This window comes from Glycine soja, chromosome 2, assembly GCF_004193775.1.
Source record: "Glycine soja cultivar W05 chromosome 2, ASM419377v2, whole genome shotgun sequence".
NCBI classification, from domain to species: domain Eukaryota; kingdom Viridiplantae; phylum Streptophyta; class Magnoliopsida; order Fabales; family Fabaceae; genus Glycine; species Glycine soja.
The window spans coordinates 50,219,651-50,234,461 of NC_041003.1; the positions used below are offsets into that span (position 1 = coordinate 50,219,651).

The 14,811-nt window shown below is 31.3% G+C and overlaps 1 long non-coding RNA gene across 1 annotated transcript; it reads left to right on the top strand.

The window, feature by feature from the left end:
* The first annotated feature begins 1,382 nt into the window (after positions 1–1,382).
* On the top strand, positions 1,383–6,940 carry LOC114403605. The gene is made up of 2 exons (XR_003664678.1): positions 1,383–1,792; positions 6,523–6,940. It is a non-coding gene; the product is annotated as an uncharacterized LOC114403605 (long non-coding RNA).
* The last annotated feature ends 7,871 nt before the right edge of the window (positions 6,941–14,811 follow it).

The window sequence follows — 14,811 nt, forward strand, 5'->3', positions numbered from 1 at the left end:
TCAAATAGGGCAAAAGACGTGAATCAAGTTGTTTTAAACGTGCATCTAAACATGCAGGTAGTATGGTAGTACTACTTGTTCCGGACCAAGCCAATCTCGGAGGCCGAACCCAAATAAACTTGGTCCCACTCCCACAAGTGGTCCTTGATACCTTTTGGTCTAACTAGGACATGCTACACACAACTCATAAAATTCCTTGTATCTCAAATGAGTCTCATTGACCAAGTAATGCGAGAATTCAATAATGTTCCATTTTGTCTCAAAAGACATGTCATCGTCTAGGAAACATAATGGTGCTTCCCTAGCATATGTCTACAAATACCAACATTGCTTGCTCCTCCTCTAACCCATATTTGAGCATTGGAGTTTATGCAAGTGTTATCACCTCAGCTGTTGAGATCCCTTTGTAGGCTCTCCAACTTGGGACCCGTCAATGTCATGCACCTTGCGCCCATGTAGCATCACTACTAATATTATATTTTTTCTAATAAAATTGTTGATTATATTCAGAAAATTTAACTTAAAAAAAAAGGATATGATTCTTCTACCATGCTCTGCACCCAAAATATAAAATCTCAAGTTTTTTTAGGATTATTGATTCTTAACATAGTATTATTACATATTAAGTGATGACGTGTTTGATCATGTCACTCTTAGTACTATTCAATGATATTGATTTTTAGCATAAATTATCTCAAGCTGCACTTCACGTGAGCTAATGCTTAAGTTATTCATGATGGACCACTTTTGTTGTGATTGGTGGACATATTTATTATTTAAAGAGAAGTCAAGAGGAAAAATATATGACCTGTTATAGACGGTGGATAAATGTACATATATTGTCATTAAATGTAGCCAAGTTTGATGTATGATGAACTCTTCCAGCCAAACTCGGGCTTGGACCATTTCATTCATGAATTTAAGGAGATTTCCTCAAATTCAAACTTGACAATTAGACCGTGGTGTTGGACCTTCTCACAATTCAAAAGGAATACAATTGGAATATGACAATTTGTGAATCAAGGTAGAAGGAACGCGTTTGTTATCGAGCGCTGGATTCTAGAAATGAAAGTTTAATCAGTGGGAAAACAAAAATTAGTGCAGAAGAGAGAGAAAAATGTTCATTTTTCTAATGTAGTGGTCTAAACTATGGCCCTCACATTTGAAACAAATCACTCTTATACATTGTTTAAGAGTGAGACAGAAAAGAAGTTTCATTTTTCTAATGTAATGGTCTAAACAATGGCCCTCACATTTGAAACAGTGTCACTTTAATATATTGTTAAACAGTGAGACAGAAAGAAGATTCATTTTTCTATTGTAATGATCTAAACTATGGCCCTGACATTTGAAACAATTAACTGTTATATATTACTAAAGAGTGCCTTAAAATTAAAAGTGGAAAAGAAGGACGTCGAAATGGGAATATGGGCGATGCAGGCACAAATATGGAGATTTGTCTGTTTGGTGTCGACTGTAATAGGACTAGTCTGTTATGCTATCAGCTCCTCCTTCAACCTTTCTATTTGGAAAGTGGAACCTGCTAAAAATACTGTCTTACAGTCACAATCTGCTTAGCGGTTTGGTTTGCTAAGGTATGCCAACATTCACACTCAACAAATCTCATGTGCAAAGCTCATCTGTCAGTTGTAATTTCGTTTCATTTGCTATGATGTCTCTCAGCTTGTCCAGACAGACTCACCTGGGATTTGAAGTGGATCTCTTGTATTTCTTCCTAGGTGGTTTTATCTTACAACTCGTGAAGATCAAATTGTTGTTAGGCATTGTTGGAGTGAGTTTTAGTTATTCTCTCATTATTCTTCGTTCCTCATTACAAATCAAATAGTGCTCTTGTTGTGTCTGTTGTTTTTAGAAAGGTATAAAGAGTAAAGATAAAAGGAACTCAGGAAATATTTTGTAACTGCAGAAGGCTTTCTTTATTGATCTCAAAAGCAGATTTCCTTTTACAAAGAGATACTAAAATATATATAAAAAAAAACTCTACGGGATAGTTGCCTAGAAAATAGAAGATAAACTTTAAAAAAACAAACTACTGCACGTATAGTATAACAAATAGTAATGGTCCTAACAAATAGCAACAACTTAGAAAATCTGTTTCAAGAGTCAAACAGTCAACACTCCTCCTTGACTCTGGAACAGCATACACCAAGCCTCTGCCTCAAGAATTCATATCTAGCTTTAGGAAGCGCCTTTGTTAGGATATCAACACTTTGTTCTTCTGTTGTGCAGTAAATTAATTTCACTTCTCCTTCCTTTTGTGCCTCCCTGAGAAAATAGATCTTTATCTTGAAGTATTTTGTTTTGCAATGAAAAATTGGGTTATTTGAAATTGAAATTGCAGCTTGATTATCCACAAATATCTACGTACTGTCTTGTCGTTCCATATGCAAATTTGTCATAAGCTTTCTGATCTAGAGAGCTTGATTTATAACAGCAGTTGTAGCTACATATTATGCTTCTGCCATGGATTGAGCTATAACTTCCTGTTTCTTTGAATACCATGAAAAAATTTCAGAACCAAAGCTAAAAAGATAACCTGAAGTACTTCTCATATCATCAACACATCTAACCCAATCACTATCAGAATAACCAAGAAGTCTGAAGTTTTTAACCTAATGGTATCTTATTCCAAAATCAATTGTGCCCTTAACATATCTTAAGAACTCTTTTCGTTGCCTGAAAATGACTTCTACTAGCACAGTTCATGTACCTTGATAACAAGCTTATTGCATGCAAGATGTCAGGCCTTGATGCACTTAAATACATTAGGCAGCCTATAAGGCTCCAATACAGCTTTTCATCCACTTTTTTAGCTCCATCTTCTTTGCAAAACTTCTCCTTTTGATTCATTAGAGTTGCAGCTGGTTTGCACCCTTCCATGTTGAACTTCTTGAGAACTTCATTTGCATATTTTTCCTGGCAAAGAAATATTTCATTTTGTTTTTGATACACATGTATACCAAGAAAGAATGCCATCCTTCCAAGGTCTGTCATTTCAAAAGCATCTTTCATTTCTTCCTTGAATTTATCAATATGCTCCCCGCTGCTTCTCGAAACCAGTAGATCATCAACATATAGAGATACTACAAGTATTTCACCATCAGTCTTCTTCACATATAAAGTAGATTCACTTAAACTTTTTTTGAAGCCTAAGTTCACCAAATGTGCATCAATTCTGCTATACCATGACCGCGGTGTCTGTTTTAAACCATACAAAGTTTTCCTTAATCGATATACTTTCTCCTCCTGCCCTTAAACAACAAACCCTTCTGGTTGCTCAGCGAAAATTTCTTCCTCCAAGTATCCATTTAAGAAGGCTGATTTCACATCCATTTGATGTATAATCCAGCCCTTTTGTGCAGCAAGAGACATCAATATTCTTATGATTTCTAGCCTGGCAAATGGGGCAAAAGTCTCTGAAAAATCAACACCAAACACTTGAGCATATCCTTTAACAAGAAGCCTTGCCTTGTATTTGTTTACAGAACCATCCGAATTGAGCTTGGTTCTATAAATCCACTTGACACCAATCGCTTTCTTGTGGTGAGGTCTGTCCATCAGCTCCCATGTTTTATTTTTTTTCAATCATTATAAGCTCCTCCTTCATTGCATTTATCCATTTCTGATCAGCTGCAGCTTCTTCATATCCCTCAGGCTCCATCACAGCAACATTACACCTTTGGTAGATGTCTGAAAGTGATTTGGTTCCTCTGATGGGTTCTTCATCAACATCTTCATTCTCCTCTTGAAACTCAGACCTCTTATCATTTTTCCAATTCCAACTATCTGACTCCAGAAATTTGACATCCCCGCTGACAATTACTTTGTTGCTTTGTGATAGGTAGATTTTGTAGGCCTTTGTAATTGAGCTATAACCTACAAAAATTCCAGGTTCTGCTTTCTTGTCAAGTTTGTCTCTCTTTACTTGAGGTATGTAAGAGAAACATAGGCAGTCAAATGTCTTTAGATTTGTTAGCTTTGGTTTGTAGTCGTGCCATGCTTCAAATAGAGTCTTTTTATGCAAAGCTTTTGTTGGCAACCTATTTGGCAAAAAAATTGTTGTGTGTGCAGCCTTTGCCTAAAATTTCTTTGACAACCCTTTGTCATGAAGTAAACACCTTGTCATCTCCATAATTGTTTGATTTTTCCTCTCCACAACACCATTCTGTTGTGGAGTGTATGGTGCTATCAATTGATGTTCAATGTCTGCATCTACACAAAACTTGTTAAATTTTTCAAAGGTATATTCAGTTCCACTATCGAACTTGATCACCTGCATCTTGCATCCGCTTTGAGTTTCAACCCAAGCTTTAAACTTCATAAAGATGTCAGCAACATTAGATTTAAACTTCATACAATAAATCCAACACATTCTTAAATAATCATCAATGAATGCAATATAATATTTACTGTCATTCAATGATGGCGTTTTCATGGGTCCTCCCACATCTGTGTGTACTAACTACAACTTTTGTGAAGCCCTCCAAGTCTTGTTTTTGTTGAAAAGGAAGTCTGGTTTGCTTTCCATATTGGCAAGCAACACATTTTGGAGGTAAATCTTCTAATTCTGGCATGTCTTAAATAATCATCAATGAATGCAATATAATATTCACTATGTTGTTCTTTTTCATGAAAAGTAGTGCAATATGATGAATGTGCCCCAATCTCTTGTGCCAAAGCATTGTATTATCATCCTCTTTGTGTACAACTGCCTGCTACTCCTTGTTCATCAAGTCCAAGGCAAAACTCTTGCCTTTCATTTGAACTTTCATCATTTCTATGTTGTTTGCATCTTTAATCACACATTTTTTGTCCTCAAACAGCACCTCATATCCTTTCTCCAGTAGTTGAGTAACACTTAAAAGGTTTTGATTAATTTCAAGGACATATAATACATCAGAAATTAATTTCAAACCTGAGTGGCCTTCAATTGCAACCGTTCCCTTGCCTTTTACTGCAATAAGTGCTCCATTTCCAATTTTGACTTTGGAAATAGTTGTATCGTCCAATTCTTTGAAAAGCTCATGATCATAAGTCATGTGGTTTGTGCAACCACTGCCTATAAGACAGCTCTCCGTAGTGGTGTTGGTTGCAAAGCATGATGCTACAAATAGTTGCTCCTCCATAGTCTGATCTTCAGCAGCCTTGGCTTCTCCTTGTTGTTGTTGAGTCTTGCATATTCTTTCCACATGTCCTAATTGACCACACTTGTGACATTTTATGTCTGGCCCCCACCAACACTTGTTGTGTGGATGAATATTTTTTTTTGCAATAGGGACAAGGTGAAAAGACACGTGTATTGCTTTGCCTCCTTTGTAATTCTGTGATCTGGCTTGAAAGACACCCTCAATAGACCCTTCTGCCTCATAAGCCTCCTTTGTTCTTGTGCTTGTAGTGCATTCAACAATTCTGCCAATGTAATGCTTGACAAATCCCTTAAGTTATCCAGAGATGCAATTATGGCTTCAAACTTTTCAGGTTTTGTGACTATAATTTTTTGAACAATTCTAGCGTCTAAAAATTCAGTACCTAGGAGCCTTACATTATTGACTATGCCAAGAAGCCTGTTAGAGTATTCCTTAATCGTTTCTGATTCCTTCATTCTCTACATCTCAAATTCTCGAATAAAATTCAAAACTTGCATGCCTTTAACCTTTTCATTTCCTTCATACTCTTGTTTCAAAAAATCCCAAATCTTATTGGTTGTTTTTAGTGTCATTATTCTGGCTAGAATGGTGGATGAAACTGTTGCAAGAAAAGTTGCTTTTGCTTTTGACTTTCTCTGCTTCCTTTCTTTGTGATTTCTGATTTGAGCAACCGTTGGATTATCCGGCAAGGGTTCGACTTCGTACACATCTTCAACAGCTTCCTACAAATCACTTGCATCAAGATAGGCTTCCATTCTAATAGCCCAGAGATGATAACTTTTACCATCAAATAGCGAAAGTGCAATTGGAATGGATGAACCTTCTGAATTCATTTTGACCAGGTTATGTGTGTTCGTGTTTTGAGTGTGGTTGAGCTCTCTCAATCTCTCAGATCCCTCAGAATTTGACTCTGATACCAATTTGTTATTTTTAGAAAGGTATGAAGAGTAAAGATAAAAGAAACTCAGAGAATATTTTGTAACTGAAAAATACTTTCTTTATTGATCTCAAAAGTATATTTCCTTTTACAAAGAAATACTAATATATATATATATATATATATATATATATATATATATATATATATATATATATAAAACTCCTATGGGATAGTTGCCTAGAAAATAGAAGATAAACTAAAATAAAAAAAAAAAACAAACTACTGCACATATAATATAATAGATAATAATAATCCTAAAAAATAACAACTTATTCAAAAGTCAAACAGTCAACTGTGCCTCATTCTAGTAATGATACTCATGCACACAGTGCTGAATCATGATGACCTTGTTTCATGCACAAACTAAGAGGGATGGTGTCAGATTGGTTAATGTAGAAAACTGTTTTCGTACAGCACATGCATTGAACAGAATCCGATGCAAAGATTGGGGGCATACATGTTTGAAGCACTTGTTGCACGATTGGCTAACACAGGGACTACAATCTACAAAGCTTTGAAGTGCTACGAAGCAGCAAATGCGGAGGGCCTCTCCAGTTACATGCACATGCTTCATCAAATTAGGATACACATGTGCAAATAGAGCCATTGCACAAGCTGAGTAGGAGTGCTCAAGATTTGGGTATTTACTAGCATTAAGAGAGATTTGGTTGCTTCTAGCGCATGGACCGTGTTAAATGAGTGACAAGATTAGAACCGGGCTTTAGAAGGAGGACAAATTAAGCACAACCTGTCATTGTTCTAATTCTAATATTTTCTTTTCCATTAATATGGAAAAGGCTGCAATAAATATGTTCAGAAGCTTCTCCGGTGATTTATCTCTGGTTGGCGTTTATAAGGATCTTCTGTGCATCAGAAGTGTACTTACACTAGTCAATATTTGACAGAGTAGCAATATAGTATGTAGGAATAACATGTACCCGATGAAGGTAGCAATTATAGAAACACTGAAACTGTTCATGAATTTTTTAGACTTTAGACTAATATAATAAAACTTTTTATAATAATATAAAATTGTTTATATTTGAACATTCTTTTTTAGTTGATTAATAATTCAAATTATTAACCTCAATTTATGAGCAAAGCATTTATGAAGCTGTCCAAGTGGAACTGAATAGAAAGAATTCTTTGCTTTTCTTAGTGAGTGTCATTCTCATGTTAATTGAGAAATGTTTACCTAAATTTGTTATATTATCAGAAACATTGACTTTAAATATTAAGTCCAATCTAAATTTACTTATAAAAAAATGACGGTTTACAAATTTAACTCTTTTTAGTTTGTTTTTTTACTCCATAAATTTTACTCTTTAAGAATCATAAAAATAAAAAGGTAAATGGGCCTCAATATGCAGAAGTGCAGCCCATGAATTGGTAAATGGGTTTACAAGTATTTATTCATTAAAGTATATTTAGAGCTGATATCAACAAATTTACTCAAATAATTTTCCCTCAAAAAACAAATATACACTTAGAGTGATTCTTAGATTATGTATAAACAAAAAGAGTGATTATTAGATTTAGAATTAAGTACAAAACTGTTTTCGTACAGCACATGCGTAGAACATAAAATGTCTCTTATGTAATATAATTTTTTTCGCTCTCTACTATATATTTTTATTGGTTGATATTGAGTCGTAATACTCTTTGCAAATAGTCGTTCATGCCAACTAATACTATTACTGAAAAAATAATCAAAATTAGGTGGCCACTCGGAATAATTATTTATTTCTTCGTTGTAATTATCATACCAAACTAGTCCTTAACTAAATTTTCTTTTTCTCTCTTAGAATCATTATGCCATGCCATGTAAGGTTTTTCGTCTATATTACTCAAAGAACTTAACCCCTTTGTTGCCGAAAAAATAGGAAAAACATATATATAACACTATTATTCCTCTGTAATAATTTCTCTCTTTTATTTCTGGACTTGTAATGGTTTCTCCAATACTCAAGGAACCAAATTGAGAAGCCCTGCATTAAGAGTCAACCAGAATATAATTTGAGGGGCAAAGCTTTCTACGGTCTCTGTTTAAAATTTGGAATTAGAATTTGCAGGATGGTTCCTCGAAAGTCAAAGTCCTTGGTGGACTCTGCAATTGAAATATTAATTGAATTGAATAAATCAAACAAAGCCAACATTGTGATTAAGACATCATACAAAACCAGAACCAATTGAGGAGTAATCCTAGCCCAGGAATCTTACCAAAAGCATGTATTACTTATGGAGTTATTCGATTCGAGTAAACACACTATTCTTTGTAAAATTATAAATTTCCTTATTTAAAATTAATTCTACACATTGTAAAGTTATTATTCCTCTTCATCAAACGTATTCCTTTGAAAGTTGAGTAGGGAATATATGGTGATAATATTGACCTAAAAATGGCTTGGTTTACCAGTTAAAATTTGGTACTATGCTTGACAAGTGCGCAATTCATTTCGTCCAGTATGCTTCAACTTGAAATTCCCAAATATTAAGAACTTTGAAGGAAAGAAAGAGACCTTGCCAAAGAAATTCTTTTTTCTAGTGTGTTGGAATGCCCTCATCAAATAGCTGCTCTGACTTGCTGTTTGGCGATTTATAGATGGTAATTGTTAATGATATATACTTAAATTCTAGCAAAATGACTTAGAATTAACAACGAACGTCTCACGAAGGTGGCCAAAGTTTATAGGAAATAAAGGCTAGCTAACGAAAATTATAATTAAGTACTAACTACTAAGTACTTGCTTACTTGGTCCCTCTGAAATTGGGTTTAAACGTGTCCTTTGCTTTTTGGCTAATATGCTTTTCGTAGGAGCTAGCATCATTATCCTTTACTTCTACACAAAAGAGAGAAGAGGGATAATCAATAAAAGAAAGAGAGACAACATGATATTTGATATATGTATAACTCATGCACACACCCTCGCATGCATTAGCAACTTGTAAATTATAAAAATGTTTATTTGAAGTGATGGATTTGGATGATTTTGAAATTGAGAAAGGAAAAGGCTAACCCAAAATCAGATTTGGAACATACACACATGCAAACTCCTCCACCGCACACATCCCAATTGGAATTTGCCGCGTCAGGAACAAATTAAAATGTCCGAGTAAAGAATATGTTCCAAAGTAAAGATGGGCACATGTGGAAAGAGGGACCCATATGTTGGCCAAAATGCATGGCAGAACATGTTGTTGAACAATGTAAAACCCTTTAAAATTTACAAAATCTGCAACTTTGGTAATTGATAGGATAAGAATAGGACAAATTCTGCAGATAAAAAAAGGACATAACATTAAGGTAATGTATCTCCCAAAAGGCCTTACATGGGCGGTGCCATGACAGCAAAACTGAATACAAAAGTCAAGCGCCCTCATTATGGCTTTTTTGGTTTTGAAACAGTCTCCTGAAACTTGGTAAAAGTTCAGAAATGTAATTGGACCGAGTTTAAGCCTAGCCCCACATAACAGCTACCGTGAGTGTGTGTATCAAACATTGGTCACTCTATATGAGTTCAACTTCATTTTAGGAATTTGGAAACGGGGGACAAATATTTATCAGCAAGGCCTACATTTTGTCCTTAAAGTATGCAATTTACAAGACTTTGCATCCTAAAGTACTACAATCAGCATGCCATGGTCCGGGGACAACCTTTGGCTCTTTGATCAAGACGACAACAACTTCAATCTCTAGAGCCGCTCTTGATTTTGATAAGCTTATGCACTTTGCTTAATCATTAAAGTTTGAGCTTCAAAGTTTTTACTGTTACTGTTAGGTTTTAAACTAGCTTCAAACTTGCCCATATATATATTGTTTAGTTAAGGATAACTCAAGCGAAAGTAGGAAATGAATAACTTAAAAAATCAATATGATGTGGTATAGTTGATAAATAATTATGTCTCGGCATATAATCAGAATTTGATATCTAGATATATGCGTTTATAGAAGAATATTTGTTTAGAAAAATTATCTTGAATAATTTTTACTATATTAAGAGATTAATCTTTAACTTTCAACTAAGATATTTTAAATTAAAAAAGTTTTAAAATATGAAATTTACACTAAACCTCCCATTTATATGGGATGAATTGAAGTCAATATTATTGAAAACTGCTACGTGGGGAATTTTTATGGACTTAAGAAAAGGGATTATTAATTTCTAATATGTCACGGGCCTAATAAAATGAACTCCACATAATCATTAGGTCTGATTGTCTTTTAACTTTCGCATGACTCACACTAAAAGGGCATTAATTAGCAGAGATATTTCACTCATTATTGGTTAGAGTGTGTAGAATATACTGTATATGAAAGAAAAAAAAACTTTTTGCTTCAGTGTTGTTTGCACTGTTTTCTATTAGAATTGAAGTTTTAATTTATCTCAATAATTTACAAACTTCTTTTACACAAATGACTAAGGTGGAACTCTAATTCTAATTAGCAAATAACACAAACAGTATTTATAGAATTATATCCAAGTTTTGTACTACATAATTCTCTATGAAAGCTCGAATAGTCTCTCATTCGGTATCCTGTAGGTTGTAGTAGAACGTGCGTGAGCTGTTTCTTGTATGCATATTGCATAATATGGACATTTCTAGATCTGCTCCTGCCTTAACCAACGCCTTGAATGTTAAGGGCTACTATTCTACCAACCCATCTTCCTTACTATCACATCTAGCTGAAAATAAATAAATTAAATTATGACAAATCAATATACTAAATAAGTAGAAAATCGTGCATATGCAACAGTGTTGCAAGTTCATTCTAAGAGTTCAAGTTCATTTTAGTGCTTTGGGAATGGGGGACAAACGCAGCCCTAGAGAATTTTATTAAAAGGGGTAATTTTTTTTTTCATTTGAATCGATTCTAAGTTATTACTGAAAATGGATTACAACTTCTCAATTACAAATTTTAACATCTGTTATAACTTTTTATTTTATTTTTTAAAATTAAAGTCATAAAAAAAATTTAGGACTTCAGTTTAATTTTTTTATTTATCGTATAATTTTTTTTAACTAACGATTTTAAAGTCGTAGATTTTTTTTTTTAACTTACATAAGTTGTTTATTTTTACGTTTTAAGTCTTTTTTTAGGATTTTTTTATTTATTTTTATTTTATTCTTTTGCTTTCAATTTTTTTAAAAATCATAAATAATTTTAATTATTTAATTACTAAATAAATATTTTAAATTTTACTTGTTATTAATTTTATTTAATATCTTGTATATAATTTTTATATGATTTTATTTAATATGTTATATATTTTTTAATATTATTTATTTAAAATATTTTATATAATTTTAATAATATTTTATTTAATATATTTTGTATATTTGATATAAAATACTTAAATTTTAAAAATTAAAATTTTAAAACAAGTAAATTTAAAAATCTAAGACATTTAAATGAAAATTATATGTTTTTTAATGTAATCATAGTAATTGTCTATACAAATAAGAAAATGACTAATATAGTTTCTATTTTTATGTTTCTTTTTAATTTGTATTATTTATTTTATATTAATGTATTATGTTATTTTTAATTTAACAACTATTTTTATTACTAAATTATTAGATGTTGTTAATAGTAAATTTTTTTATACAAAAATAAATAATATTATTTCATAAATTATAAGTTAATATTCGTAACAAAATATTTTAATATTTGTTTTAAAATTTTATTTTTTTTAAATTTAAGTATTTAAAACAAAACAAATATTCAAATAAATATATTAAATATCATTATGTTATTTTTTTATTTCATTTAAAAACAAATAAAATTTAATAAAATTATTTAAAAATTATCTAAATTTTAAATATACAAATATATTAAATAAAAAAATATTAAAAAATATATAAAATATTTTAAATACAACAATATTAAATATATATATATATATATATAACATACTAAATAAAATTATATAAAAATATATACAAGATATTAAATAAAACTAATAACAAGTAAAATTAAAATATTTATTTAATAATTAAATAAATAAAATTATTTACAATTTTTAAAGTCCTAAATAAAAAAATTAAAATTATAAATTCTTTTTACGATTTCAATTAAAAAAATAAAAAATCATAACAAAGTCTGACTTTTAACTCAGAGTCGTAATCTCAATTACAACTTATCTTGTTTCCGATAATAATATAAAATGGATCCTAAATAAAAAAAAAAAATCTAAAATTGACCCTTTTTGATAAAAGTCCCGCAGCCCTACATTCCCCTGTGTAAGGCACGCAAGTTATAGGATCTTCTAGCCTAAAGTGCTATTCTATTGCCATGGCCAGATGCAAGCATTTTGCGTTTTGATTGAGATATCTACCAATTTCTTGTCTCCAACTGCTCATCATTTTGATATATGCACGTTGGCAAATGATTCAGGAGAGAACATGGAATTGGTAGTAATTCAAAATTAGTTTGACATTCAATTTGATAATATATTTATTAAACTTGGTTCATGAATAAAAATAAAGTTAAACTTATTTAAAAATTGAGTTAATTAAATAAATTATTTGAATGAGTTGATGAACTTGAATTATATGTATTTCAACTTTTTATTCATAATTTTAAATTGAGTTAAACAGTCTAAAATAATTCATTTATAAACTCAAATCAAGAATTGTTTTAAATTAAAAAAAAAACTTTATATTGAACTCAAATTAAATTTTGAACTAAATTAATTTTTATTGATGTGAGATGGATTAAACCAAAGTCGATTCAACTTAACTTATTTTTAACCCTAATGAGTAATAAAGTTTTTCTGTTGTTTTACCATCTGGTAAGATTAATGACTTATAGGTAAGTGTTGGGGCAAGATAATGTACTAAAATAAAGAAGTTTTAAAATTATTTATGTAAAAAGAAGAACTGAACAATGTATGTTGGGGATGAGACATTCACTAGTAATCTTACATATGTTTTGGGTCTTATTTTGAAAGCTCAAACGTATCTTCTTATTCTTCCAGATATATTGTCCAGAGACAACAATGTGAAAGTCTTGGGAGAAGAAAAACAGATCTCATAATGATGGCTACACATGAAGTGAGCCTGTGGAAATAGGTGTTGAGATAGAATCATAGAACTCATCTCCTAAAAGCCCGTAAAATTCGGACATGACAAATAAATAACATCCTGTCATGCAGTAGTTGTCAAGTTTTGTCCACGTCTGAGATGCAAAGTAATATAGAAGAAACAAAAAAAGTGAAGAGTAATGGTACATTATAGTTTGCTTTGGATGAGTCGTTGACTTGTTAAATTTAACATTTAGCATTATGTTGATTCTAATCTTATTTTATCATACTAGCTAAATTCTCAAAAGTTATTCTGGTCCTTTTAATAAAAGAAATGATTTTATTTTATTTTTATAAAAAAGGACCTAAGGTAGTTTTTCTTAGTATCTAATAATTTTAAGATTTTAACTCTTCATCAGTAAAAATGCCGTCAGTCTTGAAGAAATGAGTAGAGGGGAAATTACCCTTTTTTATGGACTTGAAAGGGAGTTTCAATTAGTTGAAGTTAAAACTTGTCATTGTTAGACGACTTTAATTTTGGATTAGATTTATACTACTTTACGAATGAAGTACATTAAAGAAGGATTAAAAGGATAGATCATAGATGTATTGTCTTACTTTTGCTCTTTTTTTAACCATAATGTTGTGACTAACAAAATCGAGTTGTTATTGTTGAAAAAAACTATCAGTGCTGAAATCAAATTAAAACTATTATAAATATTAAGAAAACAACCAAGATATTACAATAACAAGCAAAACCTTTTTCTTCTTCTTCTTTTTTTTTAACTGAGAGTTCCACCACATAAATATTGAAATAAACTATTATATGTGTTCTTTCAAATTTATCATCAATTAAGGGTAAGAAACTTAGACATGAAGGCCGAAACATTTGAAACAACATACCAACTTCAGAAAGTCGATTGATGGCCTAAAATCCTGGCGTAAAGCAAAGAACATCCAAAACTCCATCCTAACTTCAAAAGACCAATCCAACAATTCAGCAAGAATTACGTGATGGCATTTTATATAGAATGATAACTAAATTTTCTTTCTTTCTTTTTTCACCCTTCCATTTCTTAATACTCGAATTTATGCCTTTTATTTGCAGTCTCATTCACCCCTATATTCACTTAAGCTGACCTTAAAAAGAAAAAATCCAAAGGCAACAAAAAATAAAAATAAAAAAGGTTTGTTATCGGGTATCCTTCGATTAACGTGGTGCTTTCTTTGCCCCATTTTTGTTTTAGCCAAATTCTAAAACTCCCTTTAGATTTGTCAAAATGAATTTTTATTCGTCTCCAATTTTTTAAAATTTTTGAAATTTCATTAAAGCTTAATTGGTTTTCAAGAGTTGTCTTATTATTATTATTATTATTATTATTATTATTATTTAAATTTATAAAGGTATTTAAACTTTATCTTTTAAGTTTCAACTCAATTGATATTCAAATCCTTTGGTCAATTCATCTAAGACAGAAGAATTATTTAACATCAATCGGTGACATGATATCGAGATCCAAATGTGGGGAATCAAATTAGAGTCCAAACAATCGATGATGGCGAAATGGGTTATGTCACTTTCATTTCATCTAGGGTCATTTTTCTTGTCCAACTGGAACTCAGATGCAAACCATAAAAGCAAATAAAAAATTATTTGAGAGAGATTAGAGATCATCTT